At 37.6% G+C, this 22,751-nt stretch overlaps 1 long non-coding RNA gene across 1 annotated transcript; it reads left to right on the top strand.

Annotated features, from left to right (window-relative positions):
• The first annotated feature begins 19,562 nt into the window (after window positions 1–19,562).
• Window positions 19,563–21,009, top strand: LOC149195084 (uncharacterized). Its single transcript, XR_016254584.1, has 2 exons — window positions 19,563–20,362; window positions 20,471–21,009. It is a non-coding gene; the product is annotated as an uncharacterized LOC149195084 (long non-coding RNA).
• The last annotated feature ends 1,742 nt before the right edge of the window (window positions 21,010–22,751 follow it).

Here is a 22,751-nt window from a genome sequence, read left to right as displayed (position 1 = left end):
CTTGTACCATTTTCGAGGTACCTGTTTCAACCCCTAGAGACTCTTTTTCAACCTACAAACAAGGCCTTCTTTGCCTTTTTCTATGAAGCCTTTTGGCTGCTCCATATAAATTTCTTCCTCCAATTCACCATGAAGGAAAGCAGTTTTTACATCTAACTGTTCACATTCTAGGTCTAAAGCAGCAACTAGACCAAGAATGACTCTAATGGATGACATTTTAAAAACAGGTGAGAAAATTTCAGTGAAGTCAATACCTTCTTTTCGGGAAAAATCTTTCACCACCAATCTTGCTTTATACCTCTCCTTCTTTTCGTCACCTTCATGCTTAATCCTATACACCCATTTGTTTTGTAGAGCCTTTCTACCTTTTGGGAGGTTTACCAACTCCCAAGTTTTATTTTCTTGCGAAGAGTTCATTTCGTATTCCATTGCTTTCTTCCATTCTTTACTGTGCTCGACTTTACAAGCTTCTTGAAAACAATTAGGTTCACCTTCATCAGTCAACAAATTATAGTTTGAAGGAGGATACCTTTGTGAAGGCTTATGAGGCCTAGAAGATCTACGAACCAACTGTGGTGGTGCATTATCAGGTTGAATCTCCTGTAAAGGTTCCTGCAAGATTCCTTCTTCTTGTTGTTCATTATTTTCCACTTGTTTTTCTTCATTCTCCTAAATTTGCTGTTCATTTTCTTGTATTGGTGGTATGTTTTCCTGCTGCTCTTCAAACCTGTCAATAACCTTCTTGACCTCCAACTCACTTACAGTCCTCTTGAACATTTCTGACTCATTAAATATAACATCCCTGTTTCTAATAATTTTATGTTTGACTGGATCCCATAGACGATAACCAAGATCTTCATCCACATATCCCAAAAAAATGCATTTCATAGATTTATCATCTAGCTTAGTTCTATTTTCTTTGGGAATATGTACAAATGCTTCACATCCAAAGATTTTCAAGTGAGAATAATTCAAATTCTTACCAGTCCATACTTTTTCAGGGATACCGCCATCCAAGGTTGTAGTTGGAGATCTATTTATGAGGTAGCAAGCGGTGTCGGCCGGATAAATCATTCTTGCGGACAAGACCGATCTCCCTAGTATCAACTGATATCTAGCGACAAGCAGAACAAGCAAATCTACCTTTCTCTAAATATTGTGATTTATAAATAAAAACCAAGAGGTGTTTTAGACCCTACCTTAAGTCCAACGCTAGTTTGTGGCAGCCACGCTTCGACCGTCCGAACAAGTTTCCTTTAAAGAACTTGCAAACACAAACAAGCACACATCAAATAACACCTGCATAGCCAATATAATAAATCATATTCATCATAGTGATCAAGGAATCCATGAAATAAACCATAAGAGACAGCTTATTGAGAAAAATAAACTTGATTGTATTAACTTTAAAGAAAGAAGAACTTTACAACCTTGGTGCCTTGATGTTGTACAAGCTCCTCCCAAGGTCCAAGCAAGAATCTCCTCTACTTTGACAAGCTTCACACTCTTCCCAATGAGATCAAAAGGTATGTAATCTCTCCTCTCAAGCTCAATTAGGAAGTCTAAATTCCAACAGCATTTACCCTAAAAAATATTCAGCTTTCAACCTCCTCAGTAACCAGCCCAATGCCTCATTTTATAGTGTAGAGGGAGGAAGTTATAGGTCCACCTATGAAGGGATAGAGTCCTCCTTCAAAGGGATAAGCTCCTCACATCAAGGGGTTAGCTCTTTTAGTTATGGGATGCATGAACATCAAAGGAGCGAACTTGCCACCTCAAGATTCCCTCTAGAAGCTTCCATAAATAACCCAAAGTGAGTTTTTAAGAATGTACTTGCACCTTTTTGACTTTTACAAGGGTCCACACCCTTTACACAAAAATAGAGCAGGCAGGTCTGCAGGGGACATGACCAAGGGGTGCGGGACTGCAGGTAATGCTAAGAAAAAGTGCAGAACCAGAGTTTTAGAGATTTTCAAGGACTTTCTCTCATTTTTCAAGGCTTGACAGGAAGAGCTGAGGTTTAAGACTTGCATATGAGGAAAGTATGAGTGGTGATAGACTCACACTGACTGCAGAATGTCATGGTGACAATATTTTGTGTAACAAGCGGTCCTGACTGCTTCAGCCGAAAAATTCTTCTCCAAACTGGAATTGGACAACATACATCACACTTTTTCCATAATGGTGTGATTCATCCTTTCTGCAACACCATTTCGTTGAGGAGTACCAGGCACAGTCTTCTCATGATTTATGCCAAACCTATTACAATATTCCTTAAATGCATTTGAGCAATATTCTCCACCATTATCTGTTCTTAAACACTTCAACAATTTGTTAGTCTCTCTTTCAACAGCAACATGGAATTTTTGAAATATTTTGAACACTTCACTTTTATTTTTCATAGGATATGCCAAAAACTTCCTAGATGCATCATCTATAAATGTTACAAAATATGATGCTCCTCCTAATGATTTGATGTTAACAGGCCCAAACACATCTGAGTGTACCAATTCTAACACATTTTTCTTTCTGTCATGGCCACCTCTAAGGAATGAAACTCTTCTTTGTCTACCATATATACAATGCTCACAAAGATCAATACTGTAAGATTTCAAACCTGGCAATAAATTTTTATCAACAAGGATTTTTAAACCCTTCTCGCTCATGTGACCCAAATGCTTATGCCATAGATCTGCTGAATTTCCTTCTTTTGTGACAGCAACCAAATCTAATTTTCCTATTAGTGTCTTCAATGTGTATAATGTTTCTGTCTTGGGTCCTTTGGCCACGACCAATGCACCTTTGCTAATTTTCCAGCCTCCTTTTCCAAAGCTTGTCGAATAGCCTTCATCATCCAGTCGTCCCATAGAGATTAAACTCATGCGCATTTCTGGTACATGCCTAACCTGTTTCAACAATATATCTTGTCCATCTTTCATCTTGATCTAGACATCTCCCACTCCAACAATACTGCAAAAATGATTATTCCCCAAATGCACTCTACCATAATCACTGGGATTATATGAAACAAAAGTATCTTTGCTTGGGGTTACATGGTGAGATGCCCCAGAGTCAAGGATCCAATCAAAGCTACTGCTAGATGTATATACACATGCATCCTCTACTGAAACAGTAAATAACACATCACCATCTGTGGCTACAGCAATAGTCTCACCTTCATTTGTGCTGGATGACTTGTGATTTGTACTAGACGATCTCTGATCCTTTTGTCCTTTCTTCCAGAATCGACATTCTTTCTTCATGTGCCTGGGTTTGCCACAATGAAAGCAGATGATCCTTCCTCTCCTTGATTTTGATCGGCCTCTCGATCTTGATCGCCCTTGCCGGCCTCGATCCATTCTCCTACCACGATCAACTAGAGCTAGAGCCTCTCCTCCCTGGTTTTCCGCAATTGACTTGCATCGCAGCTCCTCATTCATTAAACTGCTGCTGACATCATCAAACTTCAGGGTCCCTGTAGTTGTTGAAGTGCTCATAGCTACAATTAAATTTTCCCAGCTGTCTGGCATAGAACACATTAGCAAAATAGCTCTAATTTCATCATCTAAAATGATTTTAACAAAGACAAGTTGATTAGTAATAATATTAAATGCATTCAAGTGCTCAACAACTGAAGCACCCTCCTTCATTTTGAGATTATAAAGCTTCTTCATCAAGAACACTTTGTTTGATGTTGTTTTCTTCTCATATAGATCATGGAGCTTCTTCCATAATCCTTCAGCCGTCTTTTCTCTGGACACATTGAAATACACATTCTTTGCTAAAGATCTAGAATCCTGGAGATCTAGAAAGATCTGATCTAGAATCCTCCGTGAATTTGGCTTCACATTTAACATTCTTGTCTTTACATCTAATTCATTTCATGAGAAGGTAAAGTTAGTTCTAATACCTTTTAAATTAAAAGGAAATAAATATTAATTGGATGTGCATCTAATTCGCTAGGTAGAATTACAAATTACATCATAATGCTTTCACATAAACAAATGAAGTAAATATTTCGTGTCTCTGCATCCAATTCATTTCATGAGAGGTTAGAGTTAGTTATAATACTTTTCATTTAAAAGAAGCTCGTATAATATTTTCATTTAAAGAATCTAGTAGAATGAGTTGAGCTGGTTCAATATAAACTTACATAGACAAAAAAAAATATTTAGTAGGTCTATTCGGGGTAACATTGTATCATCTAATAACATTCCAAACTTTCCAAACTACTGCACCAAATGAGAAGAGATGAATACTGGTGGGGAGAGGGAAAGGTCTCAATTTCACAAAATCTGCTTAGTCTTAAACAGTTGCTAGGAAGGGAAGAGAGGACAGGCAAGCGCTGGACAGGGTAGGAAAACAGGTTAAGACCCTGCTTCTCCTCCGTTATCCCCTCAGAAACAAGAAACACATGCGTACTGGTTCACCCTTAGGGGCACCCCAGCACTTGGCTTAATGCAAGGTTCGTTGTTGTATGAAATATCCCATGTCTATTCATTGCAACATTGCATATATAACACCATAAAACAATGTTGTATTTTTTTTTGCCTGACTTAATAATTTTAGATTCAATTTAAATAAACTATTTCAGCTTCAATTTAAATAAACTATCAGTTATTATGGGAGACAATATTGAGGCACCATGAAATTTCACATTCAAATTCAGAAATGTAACAGAAGTTCCAAATAATCATATTGTTTACCAACATTGATCTCAAGATCTCTGAAAACCTCTCGTGGAAAAGTACGGTACTCAGAGGTTTGATAGAAACTAGAAACAATAACACCCATTTCAAACGGCGGATTAGAAGATGCAATTACCTTCTATAGTAAACCAGCGTTGAGTGCATGCACACAACAAAAACATAAAACTTGTAGCAATTATTAGATCATTGGGCAAGAGGCAAATCATAACCAAAAAAAACCTGATTCAACTGAAAACAATTCTGAAAAACACAGCTTGGATTTTTACACAACTTTTTGTCACTGTTCTTGTGCTTATTGTATCTGAGACCAAGTAACACATGAAACAAGTTCAAAAGAGACCAATCAACACAAGAAGCAAGCTCAAAAGATAAATTTGTGAGACCAAGCAACACAAGAAACAAGCTCAAAAGATAAATTTGTGAGACCAAGGGACACATGAAACAAGTTCTGAAGAAATTGTAAGAGGTGAGATGAGTATGGATGGAACATGGGTTGTTTGGACACCTCCTTATTGAACTGTCTAGATGATTATTTAAAAGGCACATGTATTGCATGTAGATGGGTCCTCATATTTGTCGGCTGCATAGAGCCTCAAAGACGCAAACTAACTAGTGAACCACATATTTTCTATTTTATGGGATTTGTGTTTATTTCATCAAATCGTCTATGTTAAACCTATGCAACTTTCTCCCTTTCATGATTATAAAACAATTTATTATGGATATTCTCAGATTTATAAATAGAATTTCAAATCCCAATCAACACTAAAATATTTCTGCAACCTTCTTTCGGGGGTAATTAATGGAATGAATTGGCTGGGCAATTCCTATTTCGCACCCTATAGGAATTTTAATGCGGCCTGACATGGGGCCGGTATAAGGCGATACAACACGCCACTATTTTTTTTTTCTCTCTCATCACCTAGGGGGTGTTGTATCGCCTTATACCAGCCCCATGTCAGGCCGCATTAAAATTCCTATAGGGTGCGAAATAGGAATTGCCCATCGCCTACCAAGTGTGACAGCGACACGAATTTGTGAACTGCCTAAAACATAGGACAACCACCAAAATTTTCACTGCCAAACGATTCCACTGAGGTTCCTCTTCTTCACATCCAACACCAATACGAATTGAATCACTATGTAGAGACATGAGGATTCTGGATTGTTCTAGAAATAACAGGTAATGAAGTATTTCAAGGTCTTACTGAAAAGAAAAGAAGTATTTCAAGACATTGTGAACGTAAACTTGTTGGATGCGTTGAGAGCTCGGGCATGGGTTTTAGAGATGTGTTTTTCCAAGATTGTCGAGTTGGTAGACAACTGTTAGATTTGAAAGAAGATAATGTAACCCTCATAAGACAACTTACAGAGTTCGAGCCTTGAATGCCCTTGGAAACATAACACTAGAATCATGCTAACAGAGCACTACGAGATTGAACACGTATATTTTCATCAAATAGGTAGGCTAGACTTACTGTAAAAAACTTCCATATATATATATGAGTTTTCTGCCTCGCTTAGTGTCATCTCTGTCGTTGGACTTGATCATGTCATCGACCTCACCTTTGCTTTCATTTGGTCTTTGCATGGTTGCAAGAGGTATATGATCTTGCGAAGTAACCCCGCCCTCCTTTTTCCACAAGAAAAATAGTGTGAATTTCCATTATTTTTGGCTTGAGGTAACAATGGCAGACTCAAGGGCGGAATTTTCTCATGATCAACCAATTCCTCCTATATATAACAATTTTCCACCGTCTGAGGATTTCCTGGCTGGACTTCCCAATTGAAAGGGATTCTTCAGCTGGAGCTCTGTAGTAAATGCGAGAGGAATAACCGGTTTCTTCTTCTCAGCTTAGAAGTCGGTTGAAAAAACTACCACTTTCTTCTCTCATTTCTAGCTTTAACTACATATCCTTCTGGTTTTCATCAAAACGAAGCGAGACTCGTAGGGCCTGTATTTTGAGGAGTGGGATAAATTTCACAAATGCATACCACATTAGTTGCAGGAGAGGGGAAAGATAGTAGCCCAACCCTACTTTTGTGAGCCCTCGACCCCATTGTTTGTGCACGTGTATTAGGGTTTTGGTGGTTTTTGTTGAGCTAAACTTGGAGGATCGACACAATCCATCCAGGTTTCAGTGAGTATTTCATTATTCCCATTCTTTTATTGCACAAGGGTTTCCCTTCTCAGAGACCACCCACAATAATAATGGTTTTCACATTTGAGGTTCGATTCTCATGCCCTTCTTGTTTTGTGGCAAGATTATACAATTACATACCCTAGTGCTTCTATAACCCTGAAACTAATATGGGCATTCTCCTTTATATTCCAATTGGATATATAGTGATGTTTAATGCGATTTTTTGCTGAAATTTAGTTCAAACGATGTTGATTCTTCATTCACATGTGAAGCAGGTGAATTTAAATCATGTCGGATCGACTGACTAGGATTGCAATAGTGAGTTCGGATCGCTGCAAGCCCAAGAAATGTAGGAAGGAGTGTAAGAAGAGTTGTCTTGTTGTCAAAACAGGTGGAATTTTCCCTTTATTGTACAATTTCATTTCAAGTTAACATGGGTTGTTGTTTTCTGTTTTAAAGAGTAGAATCCAAATGTGTTACAACTTGATTTTGATTCATTGATAGGAGTATTTAGTTGAATGTAAAAAAATATACAGAGAATTTGTATATTATTAATGATAAGTAGGTTATGAATAAAGCTCAACCATTGTGGATAGAATGAGCATAACATTAGTGTTATATGGGGAGAAGGGAAGGAAGAAAGGATTGTTGTGGGAAGTGTGTAAATTAATAATGGATTAATTAAGGAGTGATCGTTATCAGTATGAGCGGAAGAAGATCTGATAAGAATTTGGGAATGAAATATGTTTACATTTAACGATGGTCGAGGAAGTGGGTTTGCAGTGTGGAAACACCCCGGGCCCCAACCGCTTCCTTCCCATTCCTGTGATTTTTAAATCTCTCTCATATCACCACCTCTCTACCTCTTTGTGAGTTTAGAAAGAACCTCTCTGAGAGTTTAAAAAGAGAAAAAGAAAATAAGTCGGGCAACCCTTGCCACAATGACAAAGAACTAAGTATAAATCACTATGTGATGGGAATCCAAAGACACATTGGCTACGTTCAATGATTTGCGTCTTGTCCGGGAGGCATCCCAAAGGCATACATTTGATCTATTTTGATTTGATCCCTAATTAAAATCTGATAACTCAAGTTAAGTTGAAATAACTTACACATCCATCAAAATGTTGAAGAATCTAGGGCAAAATAGTGTAGTGTGATTCTTCGTTACTTGATAGCAATTTGTGGAGTCTTTTTACTTTTATTGTTAGCTTAATCTTCTTCTTCTTATTATTAATGCATTTGCGTATACTTCATCAAACTTCTACCAAAACATAAGAACAAGAACACAAGATATTGGCTCTCTGCCAGGGCCAAAGCCTCTCTTCTCTTGAGAGGAAAACCCTTTAGTGAATTTCTCTTATTGAAGCTTCTATTGATCAATGCCAAACCCTAGACCCTTTACAAGAGTATCCTCCAAGCACAAGTCAAGTCCTTCCTTCTTTCTGCACCTTAATCCCTGGTACTTCTTCCAACACTTCTTTCGACACTTTTTTCTCTAGCACTTCGTCCTCCTTCTTCCGGCACTTCGTTCTCTTACTATGAATCTTGTCTAGAGACAAACCTTCTTTGAGTGAGTCTTCTAGGTGAGGTGTTCCTCTTCTATACCTTACACAAGTAGACTTCAATGTTGACCAATTGAGATCCTTATTGAGATATGAGTGTATCACAGTGATGTTGTTCTGTTGCCCTAGTTTATCGCATGTGTGGGAGGATTACTAGGTGTTATATGCTCCTCTCCTTCGCTTGAGTGTCTTTCTTCCACGCTGGAGTAGGAGGCCGTGTAGGCCTAGTTTTAGCCCCAAACTAAGAGAAATATACAATTGTGATTGTACTACTGATATAGACACAAACTATCCCTCATTTTCTCGCATGTGTGACTATGTATACCCTAGAAAACAGTCCCTCAGACTTCGTCATTCTTCCTCCTTACCTCGCTGCCCTAGTAGACCTTTTTCCCTCAGCTTCATTTGTTCTTCTTGTCCTCACTTACTCTTGCGGATTTCAGAGCTTGAGTAGTGCGTTGTATTTGGAGTGGACAACCTCTATAAATAGAGGATTGTCCCTCCATTTAGGCCGACCAATCCTCTTGATTGTAGGCCAACTTGAAGGCAGTTTGGTGGCTAATTTTGTTGAGGAGCCTTCGGATAGTTTCCATGGTGGTGTAGCATGCTTGAAGGAGCTTCTTGATGGTGCCATAACATAGGAGTGGACTTGAATTTGCTTGGAGGTTTTCTATTTAACTTTAATATATATTTGTACATGGTGTAACATGCCCTTAAGACCTTCAACATTTCCTTTTGACTATTTGACTCACCTATAAGACTTTGACATGTGCTAGACCTACTTCAATAAGTATAAAACTCATTAACATATATTATAAAATAATATTTCTTTTCTTAAATAAATACAAATATCAAAAATACATTTATGAAGACAGAACCTAATTACATTTTCCTTCAACTCAAGACTCATGTTAATTAGATATAGTGATTTACTCAATTGAAAACTCATAAAATATCCCATTTCTACCATTTTTAAACTGAACATTCAAAACTTAAAAAAAATAAATCACTTTTACCAAAAATACCAATGTGCCAAATCATTGAGGACTAAAAGAGCCTATGATATTCTCATTATTTGATTTTCTAAATTTAGGTAGACAAAATTTCTTTGTGGTAATGGGAAAGGTCAGTGAAAGTGGGACATTTAATGTGCATTTAAATGTGTGGGTGGAGTCCAAGTGGCCAATGCATCTAAATGTGTGGGTGGAGTCCATAGTTACAAGGATTTTTTTTTATAATCTCGAGAATATTGTAATTTTGGTTTTTGTAGTGCTCATTGTGCATTTTGTAGCAGTTTTAAAAGTTGTGATAAAAAAATATGGAATTTGAAGTTTAAGAGTAAGAGAAAAATATAGTGTTAATTTTATATGTTACAGTCCGTTATATTAATTGTTCTGGTCGGTAAACGTTAACAGGGCAGTTATGGGTTATTAGTAGATACATTCATATTATTTTAATTATTTTTATGTAAAATTTTGTGTTGAATATTAAATTTATTTGAATAATAAATTATTTTTCCTCATATGCCAAGTTTACTAATTTCTAATAATACTATTAATTTTTAATAATATTATATTATTGGTTGTTGTTTTTTAATATATCACTATTTTTTTTCTAGCAAAGTTTCACTTTAGATTTGGCATTTTGTTTTTCTTATTAACAAAAGTGCAACTGTTCAACTTATAAGATAAGGACTTTGGTTTTCAGTAAAAAGATTTAATGGATGGCAAAAAAAAAAAAATTACTTTTTCAAATCGAACAACTATTGAAGTAGAAAGTTACTCTTGGTAAAAGAGATTTCTCAATTTTTTGCAAATAATCTTTATCTAATATTTATTTGATTAGAAATAAGAGATTTCTCAATTTTTTTCAAATAATCTTTATCTAATATTTAATTTGTTAGAAATAAGAGATTTATTATTTATTTATTTATTTAGTTTTTCAAGATGATATTCCTAATCTTTTATTCCAAAACTTTAAAAGTAATTGCTAATATTAATAAAAATATTAATATACTAATATAACTGGTTTAAATTAGCCCACGGGGCTTTGGATTAACGGTGAATGGGTGCATTGTTAAGGCACTCCTTGCCATAAGGTCATTGGTTCAAATCCCCCGTGGGTGCTTACCTGCCAAAAAAAAAAGGTTTAAACTAAAATTTATAAATATGATTTTTCAATATAATGTTGATTTAAAGTGGGGATATAGATCCTTTAGCAATATATAACTAATGTGGAACGAGAAGTCTCTTTCAAGTGAACTGAAGTCTCGGAGTTTTATCAATCCAACCTTGGAGACAAAAAAAAAAAAAAACCTAGTTTGAGGGCTTTTACTAACCTCTTAAAGTGTGTGTCGTGTGGTTGCGGGCCTCCTAATGCTATACTTAATTATTGAAATGTCACTAATTTGTGTTGAAAGAAGTTAGAATAAAGTTATGAACTAACCCATGACAAAATGGAAATGATATTATGTTTTCCACTCTACCATTTACTAGGACTTGGAGCTAAGAAACTATAAAGAGGTATGAAAAGAATCATTAGGGGAATTTTGAGGTCTAAAATGGGCCTCCTAAGAAAAATGTACAACCAAAATACACTTTATAAGAACCAATAGGATTTAAGATGATGATGTCAACCATGGGGTGATTCACCATTTTTGAAGTAAAAAGTAAAAAGATTAAAAAATAATAAAATAATAAAACTATTTTTTCAACTCTTATTTTTAACTTATCTACCTATGGGTTTACTTTCAAGCGGGAACACTCATTGGATGCATAATTTGATTCATCATCAAATGAGTACCCATGTTGCATAATTTCGATGGACCCTGCTACACGAAAAATAAGAAATACATGAAAAAATGTGATTGGAATCACGTTTTTCATGAATTTCTCATTTTTCGTGTAGCAGGGTCCATCGAAAGTATGCAACATGGGTACTCCTTGGATGGGGAATCAAATTATACATCCTATGAGTACTCCCGCTTGAAATTTGAGTAAACCCATAGGTAGATAAGTTGAAAATACGAGTTGAAAAAGTAGTTTTTTCTTTTTTCCCTCCAATAATTGATGATGTAATGTAATCTTATTTTATTATTTCCACTATTATTTTATAATTTCCTTTGAAGGCCCATTTTAGGCCTCAAAACTCCCCTAATGATTATGAATTTATAGCTATGAAAAGAATATTATGAATTTATAATTACCTTTGATAAGAGGAATTAGTATATCATTGTAATATATAAAATGTTAATATAAATATAGAGAGTTACGAAAATGATAATATGAAGGTAGGTTTTAACCTTGTACAACAATTATCTACAAACGAATTCTTAAAACATAAAATATTCAATGGCGAGAACATAAAACAAATACACAAAGATTTTCCCTTGGACCTTAAAACTGTGACTACCAGATTGATTTTTCATTATATTCTTTTCAATGTTACAGTACATATATATACATGTTGAAGGATTCATAAACCCAATCCATTTAGCTGTGGATTAGAACATAATCGTAGTTCCCTTGACTGGATCTACAAAATACAATGGGCAGAAAACCATCATGCCCAAAACCATGTGCAAAACCCATGCACAAAACCATAGGTAGGTCCACCCACCTATTATAAGGTCCAATTTTATTTTTATTTTTATTTTTATTTTTTCCGGGGCACCCCATGCAAGGGCGCGCTAGGGGGGCTGCCATCCCCCCTATGACCCCCCTTCTACGCGCGACACAACGAATAGGGGGGGTTATCGCCCCTGCGCATTAGACTAGTCCTAGAAAGAATATAATACACACCTAACAATTAATTTATAATTACTATGTAGAGGAATTAATATAAGTATGATTATGGATATTATTGTGATATATAAAATATTAATACAAATATTGTAAATAGTTTAATATTTTTTTGTTAAGTTGTTTGAGTTCTCCAGAGATTACTTCAAGCTTGACATGTGGTTTGAAAAACCGCGACTCATGGGCATCTAAGTTGTCAACATCTAAGTCATGGGCATCTAAGTCGTCAAAATAACCCAAGATCGCACTTGGTCTAGGCCACACCAACCCTTAACATAGCTGAATTTTTGTCCACGAAGTTTCGAATTGGTGACCTTCACATCACCGAGTGACTTAACAATACACCCCATCACCATCTATTCTACATGATGTAGGTTTTAAATAATTTAATATAATTTTAATTAATTAATTAATTATATTTTTAATATTAAAACTATTATTAGTAAAATTATTGATATAATGTAAAAAAATAAAATATTAAATATGTTTTTCTATAAATAAAAAAATTATAAAAATTGAAAATTTATAAGGAAAAATATTTTTTTAACATTATTAAAGATAAGTCAAGTCTTACTAGCACAATCGGTTGTAAGGCAACCAATGATTAAACTTCACAGGGTGGTTGTTCCTGTGCTAGGGGCATGAGACATGCTAAAAAAATCCAGTTAGCTTAGAGCTTGTCGTGCCCCTATCTTGGCGGTAGTCTTTCAACTGCTCATAGGCAGGTGCGACACCACCACCCGATTTTTTTTCACCAATACTTACAAGTGTTGACTACGCCTAACGTCCAATATTTTGAATATTTTCACTTTACTAAGAATTCATCAGTTATAATACACAACAGAAACATTCATTTTAATCTTCATTCATACGCATAAGTATACAAGTACACTTAGTCTTTTAAAAGGGAGGGGCAACTCCCCGGTAAGAGCTTGCCCACAATATAGAATAATATAATTTTTACAAATTCATATACAAATAGTTTCTCCAAGGCAAACCCAAAATATCTTGACCAATACAATGCCAAACTACAATTCCTGAAAAATCATCTTGAACCACCATTTAGCCTGCCTGCACTGTCATGCAACCTTGCCCCGGGGTGCTTCGCCCTGCCTTGCGACCTTGCCCACCATTCAAAAAGTGTCGTGTCGCTTGCTCGCTCTCACTGTGTAACTCCACTCGTTCAAGAGTTTGTGTCGCCCGACGCCCCCTGTTTACATGGTCGCAAGTCGTGTCACCTGGCACCCACACCCAAACTTCCACCGGTCGAACTTACCCATCTCGTCGTTCAGCTCACGGTCGTGCAACTCTATTTGAGCTCGGGTCACCCACCCAACTCGTCGCGTTGTCATGCGGCGACTTAGCTCGTCCGCGCCCTACCCACTAACCAACCACTCACCCGACTTGCCTACCTGCTTGCCTGATCTGCCCGTTGACTTGCCCACCCGTCTGCTTACCCAACTCAGCTCCGCCCAGTTCACCTGCCTGTGTCCACCTGCAGACAGACCTACACTTGTGGCTACCCGACCTGCTGCTCGCCCGGTTCACCTGAACTGCAACTCATCCGTTTTGGGGTTAAGTTTGTCTTCACCCTGCCTTGATACTTCGGCCTCGCACCACCTGCACCTCGGCCTCCTCCATATGGCCACCCACTCGCACCTCCAAGTTCCCTTGTGAATGCTTGCTGTGAGTTTGATGATCTTCTCCACCATGCATCCATCCTTCTTATACCCATCGCCATGGTTTCAATGTGGGCCGACCTGCCCAAGCCCACCTCCAATTCAGTTGTCTGCCCTCTACTCAAGGTTGGCTTGCCCATCATGTTGCCTCGTCGGGTCCACTTGCCCGACCGCACATCGTATAAGTTCACCTTCCCATGAGTCTTGACACTTAGCCAATTTTCAACCTTCATTGGCTCGTCGCATGCCAACACATCTAAACATCGCAAATTTCGTCGCAACCGACTCGCCACTCTCCAACTCTTCGCAACGGTTCATCGCCTCTTGACTCGTCGCACACCAACTCGTCGCGTTTAACCGAGGGCATGTTGCCTCACCTTGTCGCACATCACCCACATGACTCATGGACGTGTCCACTCTAAATGGTTGTCGTCCTCGACAATCACCATCACCAAGGTTGTCATTCCACACAAATGTGTGTATGGGTAATCCAAATGTGCCCACCTCTCAACCTGCCTCATGCCACATATATGCCAAACTCTGCAAGGAATCATGTGCTGGTAGCCCTCATGACGGTGACTAGTTGGGTATCTAATCCAACAGTGCATGGACTCCATAAGAACTCATGCTCCTACTTCATCATGACTTATCACTGCATGCTACCTGTCAATATGTGCCATCTCACCCCAGCTGTTTGCTCAAAATGTTTGAGACTCACTACCATGAGCAGCAAACAATGAGCCTCATCTCCATGATAATCTAAGAAGATGGGGAGGAAGTAGAGCCTAAAGGCTGTCCCTCTTCCTTGCTAATCAACTCAATCCATCTATCAGGATCCTCCACTTCTAACCTCTACAGGTATGCTTCCTGATCCTCTGTCTAAACATTCGTCCTAGCATCCGCATCCTCATTCTTCTCCATTGCCTCTAGTCTGCTTGAATTTGAAAATTGACCTTAAACTTTGTTTTTGATAACTTTTCCTAATTTCCTCTTTTTAAGGCTGCTTAGGCCATTATTACTGGTCCTTATGATACTATCAGTCAATGTTCAAATCACCTGTGACTGCTCCATAAGATTCACCTCCGTAGAAGACAACCTCTTATAGACCTCTTCATCTCGCTTAACATCCTCCACATCCATCGCTGTCAGTTTACACTCGGCCTTTGTGACTCCCATGGTTGGCACACCAATAGGTACATCCTCTTGCCCGTCGTAAATGTACAACTTTTTCAAATGTGGAACTACCATAGCTTCAAATTTCTTCATGAATTCCATGCCCAACGCAGCTTCGTAGTCATCTATTTACACCATAGTGAATCAACCTTCCCTCTCCATGCACCTAGCGTCACATCCACTCTCTCAACTTGACCGATAAAAAAATATGGAGGAGAGTTCACTAGCTTCATTTATGCCTGCACCGGCACAAACTTCAGTCCAATCTTCCTCGCAGTATCCTTGCTCATGAAGTTGTGAGTCGCACCACTATCCACTATAGTGAGTACACTTCCACTCCCAATCTTCATCTCAACATATTCCAACTTGTTTCTTTCAGGATCTCTTTGTGAGATCGCTTCCGTAGCCACTACAACTCCTAGAATTTTCATAACCCCAACGAAAGTTTCCTCTTTCTTCTTCGCATTAGATTGTGTCATCGCAACCACTTTTGGTCTTGAAGGACAATTCTTCACCATATGTGGTTCTTCGCATATCCAACACTTTAATGGCTTATTCGTCTTCGTCTTGTCATATGATCTCGAAGGCTCTTCTTTTGTAGACTTCTCTTTCGGTTTGTCAACCTTTTTCTTCTTCTCTTCGATTCCTTCATCATAGTGTTCTACCAAGTGATCCACAATTGTAAATGCTTCTTTAAGTGTTTTAATCTTTTGCCTCTTCACTTCATTGTGTGCCCAAGGCTTCAATCCTATAATGAAATTGAATACCTTGTCCCTCTCCACCATGTCAGGAAGTTCCAAAACTGCACTTGAGAATTCCCGCTGATAAGATTGTAGACTCCCTGTTTGCTTTATATACTTTATCTTCATCCTTGCATCCCATGTTTCGTCTTGTGGACTAAAATTAGTTCGCAAATCCTTCTTCATATCATCCCACAAAGTGATCTCCATAGCATTGCCACTAGCAATCTGGTCCATCTTCCTTCACCACCACATTTTAGCATTCTTCGTCAAGAACTGAGCAACTACCTTGACTTTGGTCTCATCATCGGACATCCCCAAATGTTCCAAGTATTGCTCCATGTCCCATAAGAAGTTACCAAGAGTTTTCGCACTCCTCATCCCATCATAAGAATCAGATTCCTTGACTTTCACATGAGCCATTCCTCCACCAGAGTTCTGCCCAATAGCCTTTTTCAAAACTGCTATCTCATTCCGAGCATCTCCAAGATCTTTATGCAATTTCAAGATTTCTGCCAAAACTTGGTCCCTTGGAGCTCCAATCTCTTCGACTTCCTTCTCTATTTGCGTATACTTCCATTCCGTATACTCATACCGATTTTGAGGTCTTCGAAATCTTCCTTCAGCTCTGCATATTTCACTTGCAACCCCGCTGCCATATCTCTATGTTCAACATATTCATACTTCACAGTAGCTAAGTCAGATGCCAATTCCTCCATCCTATGTACCACTCGATCCATCATAACTGACTCGGCCTCTTTGCTAGATTCACCTGTCATGACTTGAGTTTTCTCTACTAGTTCGGCCATCCGCTTCCTTTGTAATCTATTAGCGACCATAAACCGATCAAAAGCCTCTGTCATTACTTGTCTGAAGTGTAGAGGTACACCTCTCTACTTCTGCAATCTTGTTCGACTGAATCAGGGCTCTGATACCACTTGTCACGCCCCTATCTTGGTGGTAGTCTTTCAACCACTCATAGGCAGGTGCGGCACCACCACTCGATTTCTTTTCACCAATACTTTCAAGTGTGGACTACGCCTAACATCCAATACTTAGAATATTTTCACTTTACTAAGCATTCATCAGTTATAATACACAATGGAAACATTCATTTTAATCTTCATTCATATGCATAAGTATACAAGTACACTTAGTCTTTTAAAAGGGAGGGGCAACTCCCTGGTAAGAGCTTGCCCACAATATATAACAGTATATTTTTACAAATTCATATACAAACAACCTCTCCAAGGCAACCCCAAAATATCCTTGGCCAATACAATGCCAAACTAGAATTATGGAAAAATCACCTTGAACCACTGTTCAGCCTGCCCACACTATTGTGCAACCTTGCCCTGGTGCGGTCTGCCCTGCCATGCGGCCTTGCCCACCGTTCAGCAAGTGTCGTGTCGCATGCTCGCTCTGATTGTGCAGCTCCACCCATTCAAGAGTTCGTGTCGCCCAGCGCCCCTTGTCTACTCGGTTGCGGGTTGTATCACAAGGCGCCCGGGCCCAATCTTCCATCGGTCGCACTTACCTGTCTCGTCATTCAGCTCACGGTTGTTTAGCTTTGCCTGAGTTTGGGTTGCTTGCCCATCTCGTCGCGTTGTTGTACGATGCGCCCAGCTCGCCCGCGCCCTTCTTGCTCGCCAACACCAACTCCCCAACCACTTGCTTGACTTGCCTACCCGCTCGAACGGTTCGCCCATCGACTCGTCCACTCGTCCGCTTACCCAACTCGCCTCTGCCTGGTTCACTCGTGGAGAGACTCGCCCCTGCAGCTACCCGACCTGCAGCTTGCCTGGTTCACCCGAACTGTAGCTCGTCCGTTCTGCAGTTAAGTTTGTCTTCGCCCTACCTCAGTACTTCGGCCTCACACCACCTGCACCTCGACCTCCTTCGTATGGCCACCCACTCACACCTCCAAGTTCCCTTGTGAATGCTTGTTGTGAGTTTGACGATCTTCTCCACCATGCTCCATCCTTCTTATACCCATTGCCATGGTTTCAACTTGGGTTGGTTTGCCTGGGCCGACCTCTAATTCGACTATCCACGCCCCTACTCAAGGTCGACTCACCCATCATGTCACCCCACTAGGTCCACTTGCCTGACTACACATCGTATAAGGTCGCCTTCCCATGAGTCTTGACACTTAGCCAATTTTCCACCTTCATTGGCTTGTCGCACGCCAACTTGTCTAAATGTTGCAACTGACTCGCCGCTCTCCAACTCGCTGCATCGGTTCGTCGCCTTTTGACTCATTGAACGCTAGCTCGTCGCGTTTAACCGAGGGTGCGTTGCCCCACCTCATCGCACATCGCCCACATGACTCATGGGCATGATAGAGCTGGTGCGGTGACTTTGATGAATTAGATACCCCTGGGTCATAGTTGAGTTTCTCAAGCCACAAGTTAGGCTTGGAGAATAAAAAACAAATTAACTAAAAAAAATACATAATTAAAAATAATAATTTGTTCAAATTCAATTATTTAAAAAATATTAATAAAGCAAAAAGCGGAATTCCTAAAAATTACATGGTTATTGAGTATTTGTAAAACATGTTTAAGTTTAATTATTAGAAAATTATTGAGGGAGTGCAAAAACACATATGGAATAATTCTTACACTGGTATATTTAAAGGAGTAGTTAGAAAGTCATTGGAATTCCTAGAAAACATGGTTATTAAATATTTGTAAACCATGTTTAAATTTAATTATTAAAAAAAATATATATATATATATAATAATTTTTTAATCAAATTATTTTTATCATTTTTTTTTTGGTAATTTATTGAAATTTATATATTTTTATTATTAATGTTATAAATATTAATATATTGGTTTTATATGTATAATTAAGTTATATATATAAATGAGAGAGTAGTGGATTCAGAGTCATTAGAATTTCTAGAAAATATAATTATTAAATATTTGTGAAATAGATATTTTTAATAATAATAATTAAGTTTAAAAATTACGGTCAACTTTTTTAAAATCATTAAATATTGATAAAATATATATATATATATATTTAATAATAATATTAAATAATTTAGTTTGAAGATCACGATCACGCTTTTTTTTAATAATAATAGTATAGTTTAATTTAAAGATTATAATGAAGCCATATTCTACATACACTACTCTCCATGGATTTTAATTTTGAATGTCTAACCCATAGTATTAACTATGAAACTCAGTTTATTAAATTTTAATAATTTTTCAATTAAGTATAATGATATTTAATTACTCGAGATTAGCTTGGATGGTGATTTCTCAATGATGTTACCTCAAAACCCAATGCAATGGAAATGTATTTAACGGTAATTCCCTAACCACAGCGCGTAATCACTACCCTTTTTTTTCTTGGGCCCACACTATGATTGGGGCGTCAAAAAAGTTGTTGACAATACCAAACATTTTGATTTCACCTGGGCGGCTTTAAACTAGGTCACAATTTGGCTTAAAAGATAATGGAAATTATGGTAGGGTTTTTATAAAATGTTGGGAAATTTAGCTTTAAACATCTTCTGATTTTTGATAGTGATAAATCCATTTTTACTATTAAAGAATGCTTTTTTTTTTTTTAAATAAAAATTTTGATAAAAAATCGCAAATGGATAAAGAATCATTCTTCTAGTGAAAATTTGATAATGTTAAATCAATTTCCATTATTAAAAATGATTTTTTTTTTAAAGATTAAAGACCTAGTCAAGCCAAATCAATTTCTACTCATTTTTTTTTTAATAAAAAATCACCCATTTAGTCAAAATTGTAGCCTAGGTAAACAATGGCTTTTATTGTACTAATCGCGAAGCAATACAATCGCAGACTGCACGAGGGATTGAATGGCCATGCGGTGGCGGGTTACCCCCGGAGAAGGCTCTGTAACTCTACAACTCCGATGTCGCCTTCATCACTCCTTCCAAAGCCTCCTCCAATTTTGATCTCAGTTCTGTTGTAGATCTCTCCATCTCCATAACAGAGATCAAAAGCTGGATGCTGAATCTCCTGGTGCCTGGAACCTTCTTTGATGAACGCGGGTGCCTCTGCTAGATCTCCACCAGTTCCGAAATCAACGAGCTCTTTATATTTCAGCCCTCCGATCTTTGAATACACAATCGAAATCTAATTTGCTAGATCTGGGCAGCCAGTCCTATGGCCGCTTCCTCATCCGACGCGCTGCGATTTAATTCAGTGAGTCCAATAATTTGGTGAATTAGCTGTCTGTTGCTTCCGATCTTACGGCAGTTGTCCTCAGGGATCGTCATTACCCAAATGCGATTCCGGTCTATTTTGACCAAGTTGGAGAGAATCGCTGCAGCCGCTCCTCGACTCCCCTGCTCGCGAAGTTTCTCCCAATTCAGTGTTGTTCCCATAAAGGCAGATTACATCGAATTGGGGGAAATCGGTGAAATATAACGCAGAGATAATCTCTGCAATGGCTGCTCGATTCTCTTGCTCGTGAAGTTTCTCCCAATTGAGTACCGTTCGAATAAAGGCAGATTCAATTGAATTGGGGGAAATCGGCGAAATACAGGGCAGGTATAAAAGTGAGTTCAATTTTTAACCCTTCGTTTGGGGATCAAAGTTTTATAATACAGTTCGATCGGCAAACAAATTCAAGCTTTTGATTAATTTCTTTCTTTTAATATTTTTAGAGGTTATGGTGTTTGGGGGGCGCATCGGGAAACAGCCATAGGACTGGCTGCTCAGATCTTCAAGTTTATGACCAAATCAGGTTTCGATCCTGTGTTGGAAGAATCAAGTGGGGTAACAAAGAAAACTGGTGGAGATCTTCTGGAGGCACCCGCGTCAATCAAAAGGGGTTTCCCAGCATCAGGAGATTCAGCATCGAGCTTCTGATAACTGTTATGGAGATGGACAGATCTACTGTAGAAATGAGATCAGAATTGGAGGCAGCTTTGGAGGGAGTGATGGAGACAACGTCTGGGATGAAGAGGTACAGTGCGTTCATTCTGTGTGGTTTTGAGCAGGCCTCTCCCATGGTATTGCTTCATCATTAACACAGAGATGTAGAAGGCTGTACTATACTTCTTAGATGCAGAAGGCTTATACTTTTTATAGTTTTTTCTTAAATTTTCCAGGTACTTTGCGCAAGTTGTTAAATTTACAAATTTGAGTGGTAAACTTTTTACAATTTAAATATAAATGTGGTTTGGTATTACTTCTTCATTAACACATAGATGTAAAAGGCTGTAGTATATTTATCAGAGGCAGAAAGTTTATAATTTTTATAATTTTTCAAGGTATTTCGTGGAAATCGTTAAAATTAAGAGTTTGAATTCTAAACTCTTTACCATTATTAAAATTAAGAATTTGGGTTGTAAACTCTTTACCATTCAAATATAAATATGGCTGAATGCTTAAAAAAACATGATTACTAAAAATTGTTTCCCAACTAAATAGTTACACAATGCAAATATTTAACCCGTTCAGATTGAGTGATAAAAGAAAAATTAATCAGGTTTGTCCTGAATAATTGGATTGGACTTTAGTTCTGGTCCTGAATAACTGGATTGGAATGTGGTTCCACATTCCATTCAAAATTTTCTAAAAAAGTAAAACAGTTACACAACGCAACTAGAGTATGTTGGTCCTGAATAATTGGATTGGGCCGTGGATCTGCGATTTAGTGCTTTCACAGCTTTAGATCAATCCGGGTTATATATGAAAATCACACTGCGACAAGTTTAGATTTACAGTTTTTAAAAGAAAATTTCACAGGAAATCACACAGGAAAATGTTTTGGTTTACAGTTTATTTATTTAGAAGGATTTTTTAAACATGGAATCTTATAATGTAATTCAAATTGAGTATATTATTTTTAATGATTTTTTAATCGATATTCTTTAAATGGTAAGATAAGTAAGATGTTTTTATAGTTTATGTTTACATATATTTTTTTCATTTATATGATTAATATAATTATGTGTTTGTTTAAAGTATAATATGGTATATTTATTTTTATTTTTCATAGTTTTATTGATGTAGTTTTAATTTCGGTTCTAAATGATATATCCTAGTTTATTACATTATTATAAGAATAATTCAATACAATTTAGAAGGAGAAAAATAAAGATTTTAAATATTTGGAATAATATGTGTATGAAATTTTTATAGAAAACCAATGTCATAACTAAAATTTTTTCAGAAGAAAAAGCGATATATTTATATTGAGGCAATATAAGCAAAAACCCTGTTAGGTACATATAGTGGAAACCTGTGGTTCCCTGAGTCTGAGACAAGAGCATGCGATAGAAAACTATAGATGGACAAATTTTACAGATTTTGAAAGGTGCAATTAAAAAGCACAAACACATTGGACCACCCATTTAGAATAGAATGCACAAAATAGATAGCGTGCTGTAATATTGTCTGAAGAGGCCAGACAGCAGAATAGTCATCAGAGACAAAACAGAAATATAATACCCGGACCATGCAGACACCCGGAACTTATTTCGGCAACCTCCTTGGGATCGAATCATAGAGAGCAGAGATGTTGAGCAGAACAGACTTGTAAGGGAGCTTTGAGTCTTCAAAGATCTTGAGGTTCCTCCATTTCCAAGCACACTGTTATCTCAAAATCAGGCCCTGATAGGCTGCTGATCAGGTTGACTCTAAGTAACTATTTCAAACCTACTTTAGGTTGAGGCTTAGCCTCCTCAACCTGAGAGGGCTCTCTCTTGATGGATTAATGATTTTGATTAAAGATAAGATGGCTAACTCTTATAGAACAACTGTGAAAAATATGAATGGTGGAAACACATTAAACAACTATCCATTGGGCTTATGGAGTCAACAACACCTCAATATAACAATGAACTCAACCTTACATGGAAGTCAGGGCATTCAACATTTAAACATTCAGAACATAAACTCATATGGGACCACACAGTTTATAAATGTATACAGGAAGTC

The sequence above is a fragment of the Pinus tabuliformis genome, chromosome 2_2 (genome assembly GCF_031772625.1).
Source record: "Pinus tabuliformis cultivar Carrire ecotype Pingquan chromosome 2_2, CPIR1, whole genome shotgun sequence".
Taxonomy (NCBI): Eukaryota; Viridiplantae; Streptophyta; class Pinopsida; order Pinales; family Pinaceae; genus Pinus; species Pinus tabuliformis.
This window is presented reverse-complemented; position numbering and strand designations above follow the sequence as displayed.